We start from the raw sequence: 21,007 nt of genomic DNA, 5'->3' as shown, positions 1-21,007 counted from the left end.
AGCATAAGAAAGTGAGAGCAGCACGAGTGAGAGAAGGAAGAAAGAAAAGAGAGAATGGAGACTTTCCCAGTTATTGACTTGGAGAAGCTAAATGGTGAAGGGAGAGGAGAAGTTATGGAACTGATAAAAGATGCTTGTGAGAACTGAGGGCTTTTTTGAGGTACTAGTTTAGTAATGTTTTTATATAATTTGCTATTCTTTTGAAACAATTATGATGTAGAAGCTTTACTAACTGTTGTCTTGGGCATAATTTTTAGTTGGTCAATCATGGCATTTCTCATGACTTCATGGACACCGTGGAGAAGCTGACAAAGGAGCATTACAGGAAGTGTATGGAACAGAGGTTCAATGAAATGGTGGAGAGTAAGGGCCTAGAAGCTGTTCAGTCTGAAATCAATGATTTGGACTGAGAAAGCACCTTCTTCTTGCGCCACCTTCCTGTCTCAGACATATCTGAAATCCCTGATCTTGATCTGAAATCCCTTATCTTGATGAAGATTAAAAAAAAAACAAACATATTGTGAATTCCGGCTAGCTCAATTGGTAAAAAATTTTATAGTTATATAAGAGATTTTGGGTTTAATCTTCGCTTACACCAAAAACTGATCAGTGTATTAGTCTGATGATAAAGAGTTATTAACAAAAGCGAACTTCATAAATTAAAATTCTCCAAAAAAATATATATATGTAGACACCATTATGTCAGTCATGTATTGTTTTCATGTATTGCTTCTTACTCGTTTTTCTTAATTTGGTAAAGGCTGTTTCTCAACAAAAAATAAAAAATAAAAATTTGGTGAAGGCCAGCTAGCTATCCTTGTCACAATTATTGTTGTTTGACCAATTTCAGGAAGGCAACGAAGGAATTTGCATTTCAATTAGAGAAACTAGCTGAGCAACTCTTGGACTTGCTGTGTGAGAATCTTGGGTTGGAGAAAGGACACCTGAAAAAGGCCTTCTATGGGTCCGAGGGCCCAACTTTTGGCACCAAGGTTAGCAACTACCCTCCTTGCCCCAAGCCAGACCTGATCAAGGGCCTCCGGGCCCACACCGATGCCGGCGGCATCATCCTTCTCTTCCAAGATGAAAAGATCAGTGGCCTCCAACTCCTCAAGGATGGCAAATGGATTGATGTTCCTCCAATGCTCTATTGTGATCAACATTGGTGACCAACTTGAGGTATATTTAGCCAAGGCCAACCCAACCTGTTTGCCACTATCATATTGTACTTCCTTAGCATACTAACTTTCATAGGTCTTTTCCACTTATAATATCATTCGTGTGCTGTTATCTTTTAATAAATATGTTATTTGAAATGGTTTCAGAATGTAATAAAGAGAATGTGTGCCCTCTATTCTTTAGTTTTATGAGGGTGATTTATTTTATTTTTATATATATCCTATGGTTGCTAATTTCCTTCTTGTTCCTTTTGTAGGTCATTACCAATGGCAAATACAAGAGTGTGATGCACCGTGTTGTTGCTCAACCAGACGGTAACAGAATGTCCATTGCATCATTCTACAATCCAGGCAGTGATGTTGTGATCTATCCAGCACCACTATTGATCGAGAAAGAAGCTGAAAAAGGGCAAGTATACCCAAAGTTCGTGTTCGAAGACTACATGAAGCTCTATGCTGGCCTGAAGTTCCAGGCCAAGGAGCCAAGATTTGAAGCCATGAAGGCCATGGAATCCACCATTAACATGGGTCCTATTCCCACCGTCTGAGTCCTCTCATGACAGAAAGGAGTAACTGGTTTTAAGTGTGTGGGTTTCTGTTAACAAGAAATAAGTCTTAGTGATGAGTCTTGCTGTTTCCTTGTTGAGTGAATAATAAGTTTGTTGTTTAGGTAAGCTATATGGTTGGACTTATAGGTCCTATTTCGTCATGTATGTGCTGGAACTGTTGGTTAGGTGAACTATTTAGAAAATGACTAAATAGTTTACCTAACCAACAGTTCCAGCACATACATGACGAAATAGGACCTATAAACTTGGTGCCAAAAGTTGGGCCCTTGGACCCATAAAAGGCCTTTTTCAGGTGTCCTTTCTCCAACCCAAGATTCTCACACAGCAAGTCCAAGAGTTGCTCAGCTAGTTTCTCTAATTGAAATGCAAATTCCTTCATTGCCTTCCTGAAATTGGTCAAACAACAATAATTGTGACAAGGATAGCTAGCTGGCCTTCACCAAATTTTTATTTTATTATTTTTTTTGAGAAACAGCCTTTACCAAATTAAGAAAACGAGTCAGAAGCAATACATGAAATCAATACAGAGTGACATAATGGGGTCCATATATATATATTATTTTAGTAACACCTGTCATATATATTTTGTAATACAACTACTATGAGAAAATTTAAGTGTAAAGTTATACTTGCAACCTATAATCTTCGTCAAGATCAGAGATTTCAGATATGTTATTATGGGGCGAAAAAGTGTATGGTCGTGGGAGTCACCTGTCATGTCAAATTTGGGCAGAGGCACCGTTACTTATCTGCCATTTGCAACTTTCTTTAACCACACGCTGTAGCGATGAGATTTTGCCATGCAAAGGATGGCTTGGGGCCTAACTTAGCTCGAAGAAAATATGTGTGTGGAAAGTATCGGGCCTTTAGAACGAGGGACACCAAAGATTGGGTGTTGGTTTGTAGTCGCCATCCTTGTTTGGCGAGGAGTGCCAAGTTGAAGGATTTGAGATTACGAAAACCCAATCCACCCATTTCCTTAGGAGTACAGATTATGTCCCAAGATAACCAAGCCATTTTATTTTTTCCGTTGGATTGTCCCACCAAAAAGCATGAATCATGCTAGTCATTTCATCACAAAGTGTATTCGGAAGCTTAAAGACACTTATAGTATAGGCTGGGACTACTTGGGCTGCCGCTTTAATGAGCACTTCTTTCCCTGCTTGTGAGAGCATTTTCTCTTTCCAGCCAGACAGCTTGTTATCAAGCCTTTCTTTTAGTGCACGGAAGGTGTTCTTCTTTGATCTACCTACCAAAGAAGGTAGTCCTAGGTATGTCTCATGTTGTTTTATGACCTCGGCTCCAAAGCGTTGCTTGATGTTCTCCTGAATGTTCGGTGTGGTGTTGTGGCTAAAGAACAAAGCAGTTTTGTACTGGTTTGTTTTTTGGCCAAATGCATGCTCATATGTGTCTAAAACTTACTCAAGATGGGTGCATTCCTCCCTTGTGGCTTGGTAAAAAATAATACTATCATATGCAAAAAAAATGTGTGAAATCCATGGGCCTTGTGGGCAAGCTGCTACTCCATGGAGGGAGCCGGTTGAAGTGGCTTGTTAGAGAAGAGATGAGAGTCCTTCTGTACAAAATAAGAAAATGAAATGGTAGATGAGGTCTCCTTGTCTCAAGCCCCTAGATGGGACAATATGTTCGCAGGGTCTACCATTTAATCTGATTGAGTAAGTAACTGAAGTAACACATTGTATCATAAGGTTTACCCATCTACCATCAAAACCCATCTTTATCATTATATCTCTAAGGAAGCCCCATTCTACTCTATCAAAAGCTTTACTCATATCAAGTTTTTAGGCCATCTCCCCAATTTTACCAGTCCTCTTTTGATTTAGATAATGCATGGTCTCAAAAGCAACTAAAATATTATAAGTTATAAGGCGTTCGGATATAAAAGCACGTTGATGTTCACTAATAATTTTTGGGAGGAAATGTTTTAGTGTATGAGCAATGACCTTAGAGGCTAGTTTAGAAATGACATTGCTCAAACTTATAGGCCTATATTGTGTTATCTTGGCGGGAATCATCCCACCTCCTAGTACTCACTGGATTCTCCAGAGTAGGTACAGATAGCAAGGAACAAACCTTATTGTTTGGATGAACAGGACACTCCCTGTATCACAAAGTAAAAAACACAATGTCCTACCCAAAGCCCAACCCTATCCATCATGTGATAGCCCAATTAAATCCTGCCCCTAGGATATCTAGCCCATGTAATTTTGCATCACAATTGCCTATGTGTGATCTTGGTTGCACTTGTTTGAAATGTGGTCTTAAAATGAATCAAAGCCCAATACATAAGGCCTAACAAAATGCATATAATTCAATACATCAAATGCAGAGACTAAGAGGCCTAATTTAATGTAGAGTAGAACTTGGTCAAGAGATGAAGAGAGAGATTGAAGACAGTTTCTACACTGGCTTCAAGTTTGTGGGATCCACAAGAAGATTGTATATTGATTTTGAAGCTCCAAGGATTCTGAGATCATACCAAGGGTCCAACTGTAGCCCAACCTTTGAAATATATTAAGTCCACAAAGGAGCTTCGCCAAAAAGCCTATCTTAGGCTATTCCTACATCCTTCTACAAGCCCACAAAGAAGCTTGCCACTAAGCCCAAATTATAGCCTGACACTATCCATATTCTCAAAGGACCAAACCAATTCTAAAAACTAAAAGACTTAGGGGATGTTTGGTAGATTAGTTCTAACACATCATTTCACATTTTTAAAAAACATTACATAATTTTTCACCCACACGTATATCAAAAACACCCAAACAACATAACTCAAACTCTTCTCCCAAACATCCCCCACTACTTTGGTCCAAAACCTAATACAAATGAGGGAAAGCAATTCCTCGTGTTCCCAAACCAACCATGATGAGAACTATTGAGAAGTGAGAAGAAGTTGTTGGATAAAATGGAACAAATTGTTCGGAAGTCTCGCCATTATGAAGAAATTTCATATTAGTTCATACTCTCAATCTCTGTCCTTGTGTACTTCAAGTACTTCAACCCATTTACCCCCAGATGCCATCATTAGACAAGTTTAAGGAGCGATTGTCCAATCTCCATGTAAAGAAGTATGTAAAGGCCTTACCATCTTAAGAGCATTCATAGTGAATGTGTAATTGTAAAATTTATGACTTAAAACTGTTATTCAACCCATCTATAAATGTGTATATTTACATTTTCGTTATAATGTACGTGCATATAGTTATAATAACTTTTTATTTGAATATTTTATTAATTTCTTTAATATTTTATTATTTTTCTCATCATTTCATCTCTCTCCCTCTCCCCTTCTCTTTTGCTATCATTCTCTCTCAAATAAATTCACCCACCACTGCAACCACCACAATTTTATGCTAAAATAAATAAAAGTAATTTTTTAGTGTGTTTTTTCAAAACTTCCAAATGCTTAGTCAATTTTTCCCCCCTAACTGCACATTTAAGAGAAAAGAAGTACCAAAGTTTGAAACCTAAGCAGTTGAGTACCGACAACAAGAACAAGAAATATCGAAAACTTCAATATGGTACTCCATTGAACCAAAATATTTAGAGCTTGTTTGGATGGGATGAAAATTGAGTGATATCACTCAGTTTTCATGATCCATCATCCAAACCGAGTGGGTCTCACAGGTGAGCATTTGTTTGGTTTAGTTTTGGATCATTGTTTTCATGACTCAAATACTCAAAAAAATGGATGCAGGTAATGGAAAATGAAAACAAGTTTTGAGTGTTTTCAAAACTCAAAAATTGATACTTAGTGGCAATTCCATAGATATGATGAGATTGTGGCCTCCTTCGCTAGTGCATTGTCACATCCATCTCAGGCTGGTTATGACCGTTGGGGCTTCCTCTGTTCCACTCAGTTTTCTTTCTTTTTTCTTTCTCTTTTTTTTTGGTTCTTCATCGCAGAACCCATTTGATCTTCGCCACCGGTGGTGACGGTGGAGATCATCGTTTGTGTAAGTTCGATCATCGTTGCATCAGGTTTGATCGTCATATGTGAGTATTGGGGGTTGAAGGGAAAAGAAGAACAAGAAGAAAGAAACGGAGAGTGATAGAAACAGAGAGTGATGGATCGAGCCGTTGGGTCACAGGACTAGGTCGCACTGTTGCTGGGTCACGCCCCTGGGTCACATCGCCGCTAGGACACTCTTCCTCCTTCCACTTCATCTGTTCCTATTTTCTTTCGAAACCCACTTCTTCAAATTTGAAGATTTTCTCTTTTGCTTCTTTGGTTTTCTGTTTAAGACACAATTCTTTGTGTATATCAGTGCTTGAGTAATTGAACAAAAGCTTCAACCATTTTGAGAGATTGGTGGGTTTGTGTTTGTGTTCTGGGAGAGGAACAGGGGTGAAAGGGTGAAGGAAAAATGAGCAGTCAAGAAAATGGTGGGGAGTGAGGGTGAGGCAGGTAGGCTAACAGAAGGGTCTGATTTTGTACTCAGGTATGGGTCCCACAAAATGTTGAAATATCTAAGTGATGGAAAGTGAAAACAATGTGCCAAACAGGTTGGGGTAAGAAGTTTGGGTATTTTAAGTGATGAGTAATGAGTGATGGGTGATGAAAATTGAGTAATAAGTAATGAGTGACCATTTTTTTTAAACCAAACAAGCCCTTAATTACCCTGATTAAGAATCAAAATAAAACTATCATTAGTTCAGGATTCACAACTTTGTTTTAGTGAAAAAGTCTAGGTGCACTATATGTGTAAGGACTTGCTTAAAAGAAATTTTCTACTAGGTATGCTGACAAGAAGAAGTGAGAATGTGACAGAGAGGACGACAAAATGCCTAGCTCATCCAATCGAAGGAAAATTTAGCATCTAATTTTTTGATCAAAAATACAAATGCTATATTGCTGTGTTTGAGATGGATTTTTAGCTTTTTATAATTTATTGGCTTTGGCAACATTGTAGCAATCGAATTAGCTGGTTCTAATATTGGTCCAAATACTAATGATAGTAAATTCACCAAGGATTTTGTTCCAAAATTTAGGCCTACAAAGATTATAAGAACATTCACAGTAAAGCATGTAAAAAATATAGTTTTTAGCAACTAAAAAAACCATTTTATTTATTTTAACAACTCAATTTACAATACACCCAACAGTAAAAGTTTTATTTTAGCATTCAACACATTAAAATAATATAAACAATACAATAGAATAATATATTCAATACAGTAAACAACTAACACAATCCACCCAAAACCACTATCACCAGCATCTACAACCTCTACAAATCAGAACCCCCTACCTACCACTACAGGAAAAACAAAATAAAAAAACAAAACAAAACCATGGACCCAACCACAACCTTCGGCCTTCCTCTTCAAAATCACAAAATCCATCCACCTTCCCCTTCCACCACCATCACAAAATCTCAGCCACTACCATATTTGATCCACCACCAAATCTCAGCCATACACTCACTGTGACTCACGACCCACAGTGACCCACAATCCACTGCTCCACCAACCACAATCCATTGTACCAACCACAATACTAGCAACAGGCTGACAAGCTTACCAGTAGGTAAGGATGAATGCCGATGAATTGGTAAGCATTCTAAAGGAGTATAAGCATACCAACGGGATGACAAGTGTACTGACAGGTGAGAGCACTTGCCCTCCACAAATATTTGCATGTTCCCCACTCATGCATTCCTATATGGATAGAAGTTGCACACCACGTCTAAAGACCCTACTATATGTTCGTATCTTCCCAAAATGAGAAGAAAAGCTCTAAGATCTTGGGGCCTTAACTCCAAATCTTCTCTACAAGGAAAGATCCTACATTGAAGGGATCTTGGTCGGCTATATACCACTATATAAGCACCAAGCCACCTCTTCCTTAAGGTACGTGAAATTTCCTAGCACACTTATGAGTTCTTTGAGATTCTTCTTCGGAATTACCTCATCGATGCTCCCTGCTGGTTCTCTTGTTTTTCAAGTACCCTAATTGGCACGTGTGTGGACAATCAGCTCTCTAACAATTTTGTTCATCATTATTAATTGAACCTCAATCAAACATCTCTTAAAAGATGTGGGTACTAGTGATGAGTGACATGAGTTCCCTAATCACTACAAAGAAAACCGAATTTTAGCATTAACTAAAAGTTGACACGGAAGATATAAAATAGATGCATTTTTTTTTTTTTTGTGTGTCAACCAAATAGTTGCCTTATAGAAATGAAATGCGGTAAATCATCATTCCTTAAATCTTCATCCCAACTTAAAAAGTTGACAAAAAAAAGTAAAATTTTTTTGCAACAATTAATAAATTTTTTGTGTCAAATTTTTTTTTTGGCACAAAAAAGCTTATATAACGACATTATATAAGTTGACGCATTACACATATTGTATTACATCTTTTTGTGTCAAGCCATCAACAAATATAACATCAACGACGCACATTGTATTACATCTTTTCATGTCAACAAACTTGTTGATGCAAAAAAAAAAAAAAAAACAATTATTTATTAATTTGGTTGCCTAAAACAATTAGGTTCTATTCGATAAACATTTATTTCAATTATTCTCATTTTATACTAAGGTAAGATATGGAGAATTAACCGATAAAGAGAGAGACCTGATTGGATAAATCAAATAAAAATTCAATTCTCTATAAATTTCGTGAAAATATCAGTTTACACCTCCAATAGAATAGTTGTACATTGTTTTCCGATAAAAGAAAATTATAAGTGACCTTGTTGTGTGTCTTCTCGGAGTCGTCTTTAGAAACGGGTTCTTCGAGCTTGAGCCTTGAAGAGTTGAAGTAGATCTTGTCTCTTGAGTCTTGATTATGCTTCCTTCTTCTAAGATATTGTTTCTGGTGAGAAAATTACAGTTAAGTGAGAAAACTTTTATAGAAAGTGAAAGAGTTTCTATATCCCACAATAATTCTTATGATGCAAACCTCTAATTATTATGAGACATCATAACAAATGAAACATAGTGCAGCCAAAAACAAAGAGAGTCCAAGACACGATCAACTATGCAATCCATACAGGTTCCAAACAATCCAATATTATTGAAGTAAGTTGCAATGGTTATCAATCAAAAGGCCACCACAACATCCCTCATAACATAGCTCATATATCTCTAAGGCCCTTTAACCACTACTTAACGAAGTTGACGCAAACCTAACAATCTAAGAGTCTAAGACTAGTTTAAACTTGAATGGTATATTTCAATGAATTAATTTTTTTTAGAAGATATAAATTAATGAATTAAATCTAAAACATGGAGTGGACCTAAAGCCAGCAACCTCTTTTAGGGCATTAATAGTGCATTTTGAAAGTTTAAGGTACAAAGTGCAATTTTGGACATAATTTAGAGTAGTAAAATGTAATTAAAAGAATTCAATAAAAATTAAAAAACCTTGTTATTGATCTAAAATTGAAACCAAATATATAATAATATTGTATAAATCAAAGCTGGTCAAAGATTAGAACCAAAAAAATAAAAAAAAATCTCAAAATCATATCAAAGAGAGAGAGAGAGATTCTATGCTATATAACCCAGTAAAACTATCCATTGTTGTGCCCATCTTTCTTGCCCAATTCCCACTAGTAATTTTTAATTCTTCCTCACTCGACCACTCCAACAACCATAAAGGAAAGAAAAAGAAAAAAGTTGTAACTATGATATATATGACCTTTTGTTAGGTAAGAAGAGGAAATGTTACTTTATAATTTTACAGTAACCTACCGACTACAATCTAGCATCGCCATTCTGAAATTAGGTTAAGTGGGTCCTAGCCAGCATTCAACTGTATTACCGTAGTAAAAAAAATGAGAGAAATGAGATATAGCTAGATTTATTTATAGGGTTTTTTCTTTAGTGTTTTTGAGCCAAAACAGAAGCAATTTCTATAACTTTTCAAATAACCCTTTCAGATCTTCTTTTCTCTTTTTTTTTTTCTTAAATACTTTTTATATCTTTAACGATGAAGGTGATAATGTGGGTAACATTTGCATACCAGAGCTAACTTCTAATGGTTAAAGTGAGTCTTTTCAAATGACAAATAGACAACATGAAATTGGGTCTAACCACAAGGGGTAAACTATAATCAACTTTATCTTTATACTTGAAGAAAAACTAACATTTATTCATAGGTTCAAGCTTACGAAAAAAGCCAAAAGTCTTGTAGTTGAATTGGCACCTCCCCATGTATAAAGTGCTTGGGGGGTCTAAAGGGGAAAGGGTTCAAGCTACAAAGTTAGCAGCATGTTGTAATTATTTCTTAAAAAAGAATAAAATAAATAAATATTTATGTTTATGATTTTTTTTTTTTTTATGGTTTAAATATTGTATTCAAAATATAGTCACATAGTTCTTTATTATTTGTACTCATCACCAGGGATGGAGCTATTTGATGACCTTGGGGGGCAATGGCCCCCCCTGGAATTTATAAAACAAAAGAGAAGTATATAATATTTCATGAGTTTTTTGAATTTGGGCTTAAGAAAATTGTTCTTGCCCCCCCCCCTCTACCCACTCAAAATATAACCTTGACCTCTTTAACCAAAAAAAATTAACCCAAACAACATTCAAGAAAAAGTAGCCCAAATAAACAAGAAAAAAGCCCTTAATAATTTTATTAGATCTGAATTGATCAGATCTTCGAATCAACAGTTCAATTTCAGTTTCAGCCCTATTAATTTTAAGGAAAAAATTTCCTAAAAAAGATAATACAAATACCAGTCGAACAAAGAGAGAGAGTGTGTGATTTTGCCCTCTTTGATCCACTCATGACACTGTCGCTGTTTCTACTTCTTCAATGAGACTGTGTGTCCAATCTCCTATCTGCTAAGCTGCTCTGACTCTAGTTTTTACCCTTTTTTTTTGCTGAGTTGCTCTCTCCTTCTTTTTGTGTCTTTTAATTTCTTATTGTCTAATCTCTTTCTTTGAACGGCATTATTACTGCTTCACTTTATTTGACTTTGAAATGAGTTGGTTTTTTTTTTTAATAGTTATAAAGTGGTGTATAATGTGTTTTGGGAGTTGCTCTATTGCAACTGAACAATTAATTAAGTTGAGATGTTTTGTCTTTTTGTTTAGTGGAATGGTTACTGTTATGTCTAGCAATTAGTAGAGAGTAAGATTAAAAATGCCACACCCAAGCGAGTCATGAGTCATGACACCCTACACATTGTTCAATGGTTGATGACACAGACACAATTACTTAAGTTCCTAATGAGATTTTTTATGTACAAGGAAGTGGTGTTTGATGCTTTACTCAAGCTATTCCAAATTATAAATTTATGGTTGAAAATTTTCATACTTGGTTTGAAATAATTATAATAGTTATGATGATTTTTGAGATTTAAAATAATGCTATATTCCTTTTTGATATATAATTGTTTCGTAATTTATTAAAAATAATAATTATTTGTATCTTTCCATTTGCTATACTAAATGGATGCTAGTTTGAATTTTCAAGAAAAAAAAAAAGTTTTTATACTTCCCCCCTCCCCCCTCCCCCTCAATAGAACTCCTGCCTCCATCCCTGCTAATCACCCTTTAAGATTTTTGAAATTATATAGGAATTATAAATTACATGTTAGGATTCGTTTAGTAACTTATGTAGAAAAGATAGGTAGATACTACATAAATTTACTTATTAGAAAATAAAAATTCTTGAGCACAACCTTTTAGTGGTATATTTGATGATCGTGTTTTAGAGTTTGAATAGAATTTTGTACTTTGTACTTTGTGGTATCTTAAGCTCTCAAGGTTGGTTTTAATGTAGCTCTTATATGAATTTAAAATGCATTCAACAGAAAATTATTTAATAAATATTGACTAACAATTAGTAAAATACATATTTTAAGTGTTCTTACAACTGAAAGAAAATGGTATGATCTTTGCAAACAGGAGATATACCTAAAGTAGCATTCATGTATTAATATGTGAGACAACAAAAACTATATGTTAGGATTCATTTAGTAATATATATTACATAAAAAGATAAAATTTACATGTTAGAAAGTAAAATCACTTGAGCACATATGGAGATCTTTTGCATCTTAATCTTCTTTCTATGTCTTACATTTTAAGTTTTTTTGTTAAAACAAATTCAAAGCATGATGATAATTTAACTTTATCCTAGTGCACACATCCTTTTACTAGTATTTTTGTTAATCATGTTTTGGAGATTGTCATGTCAATTAATGTTTGTTGTTAATTTTGGTTTTAATATGCCTTTTTTGTGAACATAATAATTAATTAAATTTAAAATACATTCACCCTTATTTGATAAATAGAGGTATCACAGCTAATTGACACAAGTAGTGAAAGAAAATGGTGGACACTTCAAACACTAGAACAAATAATTGAAGGAGCTTTTGTTTGTGACCATGTGGGGTTTAAAGGTTAACACTAACTCAAAGAATGTAGAAATACTAATGAATAGGGTGGGGGCTTTGAATACTTTAGCATTGAAGGTTGCTTTATATGTGAACTAGCTTGTAACCCCATGCATATGCATGGATATACTTAAAAAATACACCTTAAAATGCATAGTATAATATTCTTACATATATAATTTAAATATTATTGATAGTCATTCTTTTTCTTTTTTTTTCCTCTTTAAGAAGTCTTCTAAGAATGTTATTAGGTAACAAATATAAATTGTCCATTTTTAAAATATTTTTATGTTCATTAATTATAGACTTTTTGGATTTTGTACATAATAACTCACTTAAATGGATATTTATAATATGATCCCACATTTGATTCCAAAATTAAGAAATAAAATTCTCTCTAAAAATAAATAATTTAGGACATTGGCACAAAATTGGACTTCAATTGTAGAATCTAATTGGATTTTCTCTAAACTTTACCTATTAATATATATATATATATATATATATATATATATTTTGTGCCAAATGAATTGTTTATAGTTATTAAAAAAAATTCACATAAATATAAAATCATTCAAACTCTCTTTTCCTCTAATTTTATATATAGTATTAGATATATGATTATGTTTTTTATGATTTATTTATATTGGACTCCTCATTTTCTACTTTAAATTAACTCATTTGGCACAAAAATTAAAAAAAAACTTCGATTAGATGGAACACGTGCCGTAAAATTAACCAATTTTTACACTAAACTAATTAACTTGGTTCCAAAATTTAAAAATTTTGATGCGATGGAACACATGTTACAAAATTAGACTCTAATTGAATTCCAATTTAAAATTTAATTGGATTTTCTCTTAACTTTACTTATTAATATATATATATGACTTAGAAACTTGAATTTTTTTTGTTCTACAAAAAAAAAGGCTCATAAATATAAAATTATTCAAATTTTTTTTTATGGTTTACTTATATTGGGCTCATCGTTTTTTACACTAAATTAACTCATTTGGTACAAAAAATTAAAAAACTTAGATTAAATAGGACACATGTCGCAAAATTAAACTCTAATTGAAATTCAATTTGTACATTAAGTAACTCACTTGGCACAAACATTTAAAAACTTAAATTAGATGAGACACATGACGTAAAATTGGACTCTAATTGAATTCAAATTTGGAATTTAATTTGATTTTCTCTCAGTTTTACATATTATTATTATTATTATTATTATTATTATTATATGTTGGGAGAATTGATTAAAGATTTTCATAATTAATGTTAATTGCAAATATAATTATTAAAAAAAAGTTCATCCAAAGCAAACCTATAAGAACCTTTATGTTAAATATATTGTGTGAATTGATGGAATACCTTGATCCCCATGGCTAGCTCCAAATCATGATCAACCAAAGAATTTGTAAGAATAAGAAAATTACAAAATAAGGTTAGATATCTATAAGAACTAAAATTTGTTTAGAGTTTAGAACTTTTGAAAGTTTGATGTCTTTTATATATATATATATATATATATATATATTTAAAATATGAAATTCATTTATATATTGAAAGACCACAAAAGAACAAAATTATAAACAACCTAATAAACTCGAATATTGGTTTATTAATGTCAATAAACTTTCATGTTTAAATTTAGAGGAAAAAAAACATTAGTTTATAGGTTCAAAATTAAAAATAAATAAAAGTTTATGTTTATGAAAGTTTTGTTTACGAGCTGTATTAAAATCATATAGTTATTTATTTTCAATATTTATAACCCTTTAAGATCATTGAAACAAAAAGTAATCAAAATAAACTATTATATAAGGGTTCATTTAATAAGTTTATATATGTGTGTGTGTATTTTTTTTTAAAAAAAACATAAAATTTTCATACTAAAAAATGAAAAGAATTTAAGCATGTCACGTAAGATCCTGTGAATCTTAATTTCTTTTATACCTTACATTTAGAGTTTTTGGGGTGTTATTATTCAATGTATAGAGACAAATCAACTTCATCCTAGTATGGGCATCCTTTTACTAGTATATATGTTAATCATTTATTAGAATTTTTAGCATCAATAAAAGCTTTTTATTTTTCTATCTTAAGTTTAAAAATACTGGTTTTAATATAGTTCTCGTTTGAATTTAATAAATTAATTGAATCTAAAATGCATTTACAAGTAGGTTATTTAATTAATAGAGGTTAACAATTAATAAATTACATATTTTGAGTGTTCCTACAAATAAAAGAAAATTTTGGATACATTAAACATGGAAGACATATCTAAAGTAATCTTTGCGTGTAAATTCATATGTGAGATTGATTGACCATCTGAAGGTGGTGAGGAATTTGAAGAGTTTATAATAGAACTAACGATCCTCCAATATGGATTATATTATAGCAATAATATTGTGTTTTTCACTATATACAAAATTACTAATGAACATGGTGGAAATTGTTCAAACATTTTGGATAATTGACTAATCAGTTATTTTTTATTCTTTTTTAGGATAAGAAATTGATTAAGCACTTTAGTGTTTATTATTTTTTTTATGTGAGATCTTTAGTTATTTTTATCAATATTATATATAAATCACAATCAATAAAAATAATAAGAAAAGGGTAGAGTTCAAAGAATTAAGAAACTACTTAAAGAAGTCGTGTAAATACGTTGGATGAATTGAGGGGTTGTTTGGTTCTTGTGGCCTGCTCAAAATCACAATCAACAAATTCTCAAATAAAAATTATAACAAAAAAAAAAAAGGTTTGAATGTTTTTAAGAACTAAAATTTGTTTAAAATTTAAATACTCTAGAGGTTTGTTGTCCCTTTCAAACTTTGTATTGAATTGATTTATGCTTTAAAAGAAAAAATAAATTGAGTGTAAACAACCTAATGAATTCAAATATTGGTACAAGAATTCCAATATATTCTCATTTTATATTTGAAGAGAAACTAACTTTTTTTTTAAGGATAAAACTTTAACAAAATAAAATAAAATAAAGGTTAAGTTTATATTTATTTTTATGTTTATGGAGTTTTAATTTAAATATTGTATTCAAAACACATAGTTGATAGTTCTTTATTTTGTACATATGTAACCAAGATTTTTGAAGTTGTATAAACAATATATATATATATATATATACACTATTTTGCAATCAAACACTCATTCAAGGTCAAAATCATGATTTCATTCACTCTACAATAAAACATCATTTGGACCATTCCATGAACACAACTTTTATTCTAAGATACATCCGAGTTCACAACAATGTACAATTAGACAACTCAATTAAAAGATGAAGCCTCCTCGAGAATCAACAGTTATTTATTTATTTTTATAAGTAATAAGTTTTATTGATATTAAAAAGGAAACACTCTAGTACGCAGGGAGTATACAAGGGGGCAACAAATCAAATACAAAAATTGCATGAATCTAGAAAATCAATAAAAAAGGGAATGATTGTTTTTTCAAAGCAAACAACCAATCCAAAAAATCTCTAAAAAAGAATAGCTTGAGGTCCGAAATAGATCTATCAATATCTTCAAAACATCTACTATTTCTCTCCCTCCAAAGACCATATATAACCATTTTGATGACGACCAAAGTTGTCTTGCCAACACCCTAACAGCCCCAAAACAGTATGCATCATAACTCAATTTACTCCAAATAAACTTAAAACCATAGACCATAGATCCATAGCAGCGGGACAGTGAAGGAAGCGATGGTCAACTAATTCACCATTACTCTTGCACATGTAGCACCAATCCAATATCCACAGCTTCCTTTTTTTGTAAATTATCAATCGTTAAGCATTTCCTTAAGGCAGCAGTCTATACAAAGAAAGCCACTCTAAAGGGAATCTTCTGCTTCCAAGTACTTTTCCAAGGAAAATCATAGATAGTAGGGCCAACTAAAATTCTATAATAATCATTCACCATGAACCCCTTATCTTTGCTAGGTATCCAACACATCTTATCCTCACCAAACCTCCTTATTGAAGAACCATATATGGTTTCCATTAAACTTGACATAACCTCTAATTCTCGAACATGCACACCCCTAAAGAAGCTCACATCCCAAAAAAAGGACTCCAATGGAGGACTTCATAAGCTCAGCCACACTAGCCTCCTTCTTCCTGCAAAATCGGAACAAGTCAGGATAGCTAACTGCAAGAGATGTCTCTTCACACCAACGGTCTTGCCAAAAATTCACCCTAGACCCATCACCAATATCATACCGAATATGGCATGAGAAAGAAGGCCATCTCTGACTGATACTCTTCCATAAACCAACACCGTAAGGACCATTAACAAATTTGGTACCCCCCCCCCCCCCACACATCCATATTTCATCTCTATCACTTGTCTCCAAATGGCATCCTTCTCAATCTCAAATCTCCATAACCACTTCCCAAGTAGAGCTTTATTGAAAAGACTTATCTTCCTTATCCCTTATCCACCCAAAGAAATAGGAGCACATAACCAAATAAATTTTAGGTTCATCACCAAAACCGCCCCATAAGAAATTCCGCTAAAGCTTCTCAATTCGGTTAGCCACACTAGCAGGTATAGGAAATAGAGATAGAAAGTAAGTGGGTAAATTAGATAGGGTGCTCTTGATTAGAGTGACTCTACCTCCCTTTGATAAATACAAGAGTTTCCAACCCACCAATTTCCTTTCCATTTTTTCCAAAATCGGATTCCATATAGTCTTATCCTTGAATTTAGCACCCAAAGGAAGACCCATATATTTCATTGGAAGAGAGCCTTGCTTGCAACCATGAACACTTAGCAATAAGTCAATATTATGCACTACTCCAACTAGAACCAATTCAGACTTGCCCAGATTTATCTTTAATCCCGACACTGCCTCAAACCAAATAAGAAACATACGAAGAATCAAAATATGTTCTAGATCAGCATCACAAAAAATTAGAATGTCATCCGCAAAAAGGAGATGAGACACTGCCAAGGATCTTCCCTCCAAGTTACCCACACTAAATCCTAACATGCATCCTTCATGAACTGCTTTATCCAACATTCTTCCAAGAGCTTCCATCACCAAAACAAACAACAAAGGAGACAACGGATCACCTTGTCTCAAACCTCTGGAGCTACCAAAAAACCCAGAAGGAGAGCCATTAATCAAGATAGAGAAGCGGACTGTAGATAGGCAAAAGAAAATCCATTTTCTCCACTAGGCAAAGAACCCACTTCTTTCTATCATTTGCAAAAGAAAATTCCAATTTCCATGGTCAAAAGCCTTCTCAACATCCAGTTTACAAATTAGTCCCGGCACCCCAGACTTCAATCTACTATTAAGAAATTTATTAGCAATAAGAATAGGGTCAAGGATCTCTCTATCCCTCACAAAAGCATTCTAAGATACTAAGATTATATCCCCTGTAACCATGCGAAGTCGGTTAGCCAAGACTTTAGCAATAATTTTGTAAACACCCCCCCCCCCAAACAAGACTAATGGGCTGAAAATCCCTAATCCCACTTGCTGCGTGTTTTCTAGGGATGAGAGTAATAAAAGTAGCGTTTAAGCTTTTCTCAAACTAACATTTAGCAAAAAAGTGATGAAATACAACCATAAGATCAGGTTTGATAATCCCCTAGCAAGTTTGGAAAAAAGCCATTAGGAAGCCATCTGATCCAGGAGATTCATCACCATGAAAACTCTGAACAACATCAAAGATTTCTGCCTCTTCAAAATGTCTCTCTAACCAATCCACATTATCCCTGGATATCATTGAAAAAACTAACACATTTGGAAAATGTCGAACAACCTGCTGCTCAGAATACAAATTCATGAAGAATTAAGTAATGCAGTCTGCAATCATACCCTAATCAAAAGACAAGGTACCATTAACCATTAGGCTTTCAATACCATTATTTTTCCTTTCAGAATTAGCCATTCTATGAAAGAATCTGTTATTAGCGTCCCCTTCCTTCAAATGCAACACCCTAGACTTTTGTCTCCAACTAATCTTTTATAAAAGAGTCAACTTTTCAATATCTATACAAAGATTAACTTGTACTAACTTCTCCTCCACTGTTAATCTATGAGTTTCCTCTTTAGCATCTAAAAAATTCAACTTACTCCTAAGGTCCTACTTCTTATATGTTACGTTGTCAAACTCCGTCTCGTTCCACTTTTTTAAATCCAACTTCAAGGCAACCAACTTCTTAGCTAGTATAAAACTTGGGGTTCCTTGGAACAAATAGGATACCCACCACGTCTTCACTTTATTGAATTATCCACCCTCAACCACATATTTTCAAAACGGAAAGGAATTCTACCTCTTCGCTAACTTCCACCCTCCAACAAAATAGGAAAATGGGCTAAAAGTACTCTAGAGATCCTTTTTTGTGTAAACTATGTGAAGTGATCTGCCAATAGTGGGGAGAAAAGAAATCGATCTAGTCGAGAAGCTGATGATGTATTGGACCAGGTGTAAAGGCCCCCTGCCATGGGTATATCCATCAACCCATGAAGGGAGAAAAAGTCATAGAAACCATACATAGTCCAAGAATAGCTAGCAGCCCCTAGTCGCTCTGATGTGAAACGGATTATATTAAAGTCACCTCCTAAGCACCATGGCAAATCCCACCAACTGATCAACCCATTTAGTTCCTCCCATATCAACCTACGCCTTTTGTTCAAATTTGGCCTATATACACCTATAAAAGCTCACTCTAATTGGTCGCCAACATTTTTAAACTTGCATGAAACCGAAAAATGCCCCACCGCTTCCTCCACCTTTTCTACAACCCATCTATCCCACATCAATAAAATACCTCCAAAAGCACCTTCAGAACCCAGGTACAGCCAATCTACGTATGGACAACTCCATATACTCCAGACAATACCTCTAGTAATCCATTCTAGTTTGGTCTCCTACAAACACACAATATCAGCCTTCCAGGAATGCAACAAATTAGAATCGGAAGCCTCTTTTCTACTTCATTCAGCCCTCTGACATTCCAGGAAAGTAACTTCAAATTCATTGAGCCACAGAGAGAACTCGATTCGCTTAGCAGAGGTAAAGCCATAATTAATAGAACTAAACAACCCCTTCAGCTCTCTTAAACCTTTCACCCCCGAGCTTTTTAAGCCACGTGTTTTCTTGTTCACCTCAGCCCTCCAATTTAATTCAGCTTCAACAGCCAATAAAAATTATGTTGCTTGATCTTCCAAACCCTCTAGGGACGTGCCAAGGAAACTATCGAAATTATTGAATCTCCTTTGAAACCACTCTAAGTAAGGTTTTTACCTCTCTGAAATATCCACACCCACAAACCTTTCCTCATCCATAATTGTCTGTTCTACCATGGCCGAAGGAAGAGAAATAGCAAGTGGCTCAACAGCTAAAGGTTGATCAGCATCCTCCGAGTAGGTATCCAAAATCCAATCTTCCACTAGCACTTCATCCTTTTCGATAAAAGTTGTTGACACATTAATAGCTTCAGAAGACTCCCACAGAACTAAGGCCAGCTGTTTTTTGCTTCTCCAATACCTCAATAGCTTCACACCGTGGCAGAGATATCTGAATCGGAACCACAAGCCTCCTTCCATCACGTAGTTCAAGTACCCACTACTCCGAATTCCCCCATTTCTTAACTATATTGCCCGAATGCTCCTGAAGAATCAATCGGAAGTCTCGCTCTAAGCTCTCTTCACTATTTGTGGTACATGCCGACTCATTCTTGGCCTCATCAGCCTCATTGGAATCGAGAAGCTTAGCCTCGACTACATCGGAGGCTTGATTCAATTCAAATAGTGCCGATAACTCATACCTGGTGTCGCGACCTTATTAGAGTCGTGAAATTGAGCAACGGCGACATCGGAGACCATCAACAACATCAACGGCGTTATCGGCACATCCACCACCACATCGGAACTCAGAACATCTACCGCTGAGGATATTGAGACCGATGGAAGCGACGACGACTTCCCCGAATGTTGGGTCTCTCAAATCGAAAAAGAGAAGGACTTAAGCTCTTTTGTTTTGGGCCGCCAAACCAAAATGGGTTTGGGCTTAGAGATATTTAAATGAGTTGGGTTGAGTTGTTTAGCTTTTGAGAGTGCAGTGGGCCTAAAGACTTGCGTGGGCTCAACACTTACCCGACCCACTTCTCGAATGTTGGAGTACTGAACTTCCCACTTACCATTCAGCCCACGCTCCAATTTTAAAGATAGTTCTAGCAATAAAGGAATTTTAGTGCCATTAATAGCATTGTCTTTAATCCAAAGCTTGATTTCAGCCCCAGGTACCATTCTTTCCTTCCCAACACCCTTATCAATCGAATTATGGTATTGATTGCTCAAGCAAGGTTTGTTTGAATTTTGAATATTGGGCATTAATTGCTTTCCTTTCTTGCTTCCACCATCGTCTTTCCAATCACCATCCACCGTTGCCGACAAAAAAGATTTTTGTTGCCTGAACTATTGCCCTGTCAGGTTCAAAACATATTAAGATGGCAATTTGACAGTAAGTGTGTCGGGAGCAATAGCCTTGCATAGATGAAATCCAAATCCTCTCCACCCACTACCCAGCTTTCCTTTCGGCACAACAATGGAACCCTTCCAACGCCCATGAACAAGTTCAGAGATCATAAGAAAGCTTCCATGTGCATTGGAATCCAATTGCAAAATAAAAACCTTACTACCATCCTTGAAGGTTCTTGCAAAGCTTCCAAGAGGTATATTTGACATGAGATCCTCCACATTAGTTAGCAAACGTTTAGAACTCTCTTTACCCATGAAAACTGACCAGAGAGAATCCATATTTCTTTCATATATACGGAACATATAATAAGTACCTCCCTCCTCAACCGAAAATTCAAATGTT

At 34.5% G+C, this 21,007-nt stretch overlaps 1 pseudogene; it reads left to right on the top strand.

Moving 5' to 3' along the window:
• Positions 1-21: 21 nt before the first annotated feature.
• Positions 22-1,919, top strand: LOC142636675 (1-aminocyclopropane-1-carboxylate oxidase-like; annotated as a pseudogene).
• The last annotated feature ends 19,088 nt before the right edge of the window (positions 1,920-21,007 follow it).

Source organism: Castanea sativa, chromosome 5, assembly GCF_040712315.1.
Source record: "Castanea sativa cultivar Marrone di Chiusa Pesio chromosome 5, ASM4071231v1".
Taxonomy (NCBI): domain Eukaryota; kingdom Viridiplantae; phylum Streptophyta; class Magnoliopsida; order Fagales; family Fagaceae; genus Castanea; species Castanea sativa.
This window is presented reverse-complemented; position numbering and strand designations above follow the sequence as displayed.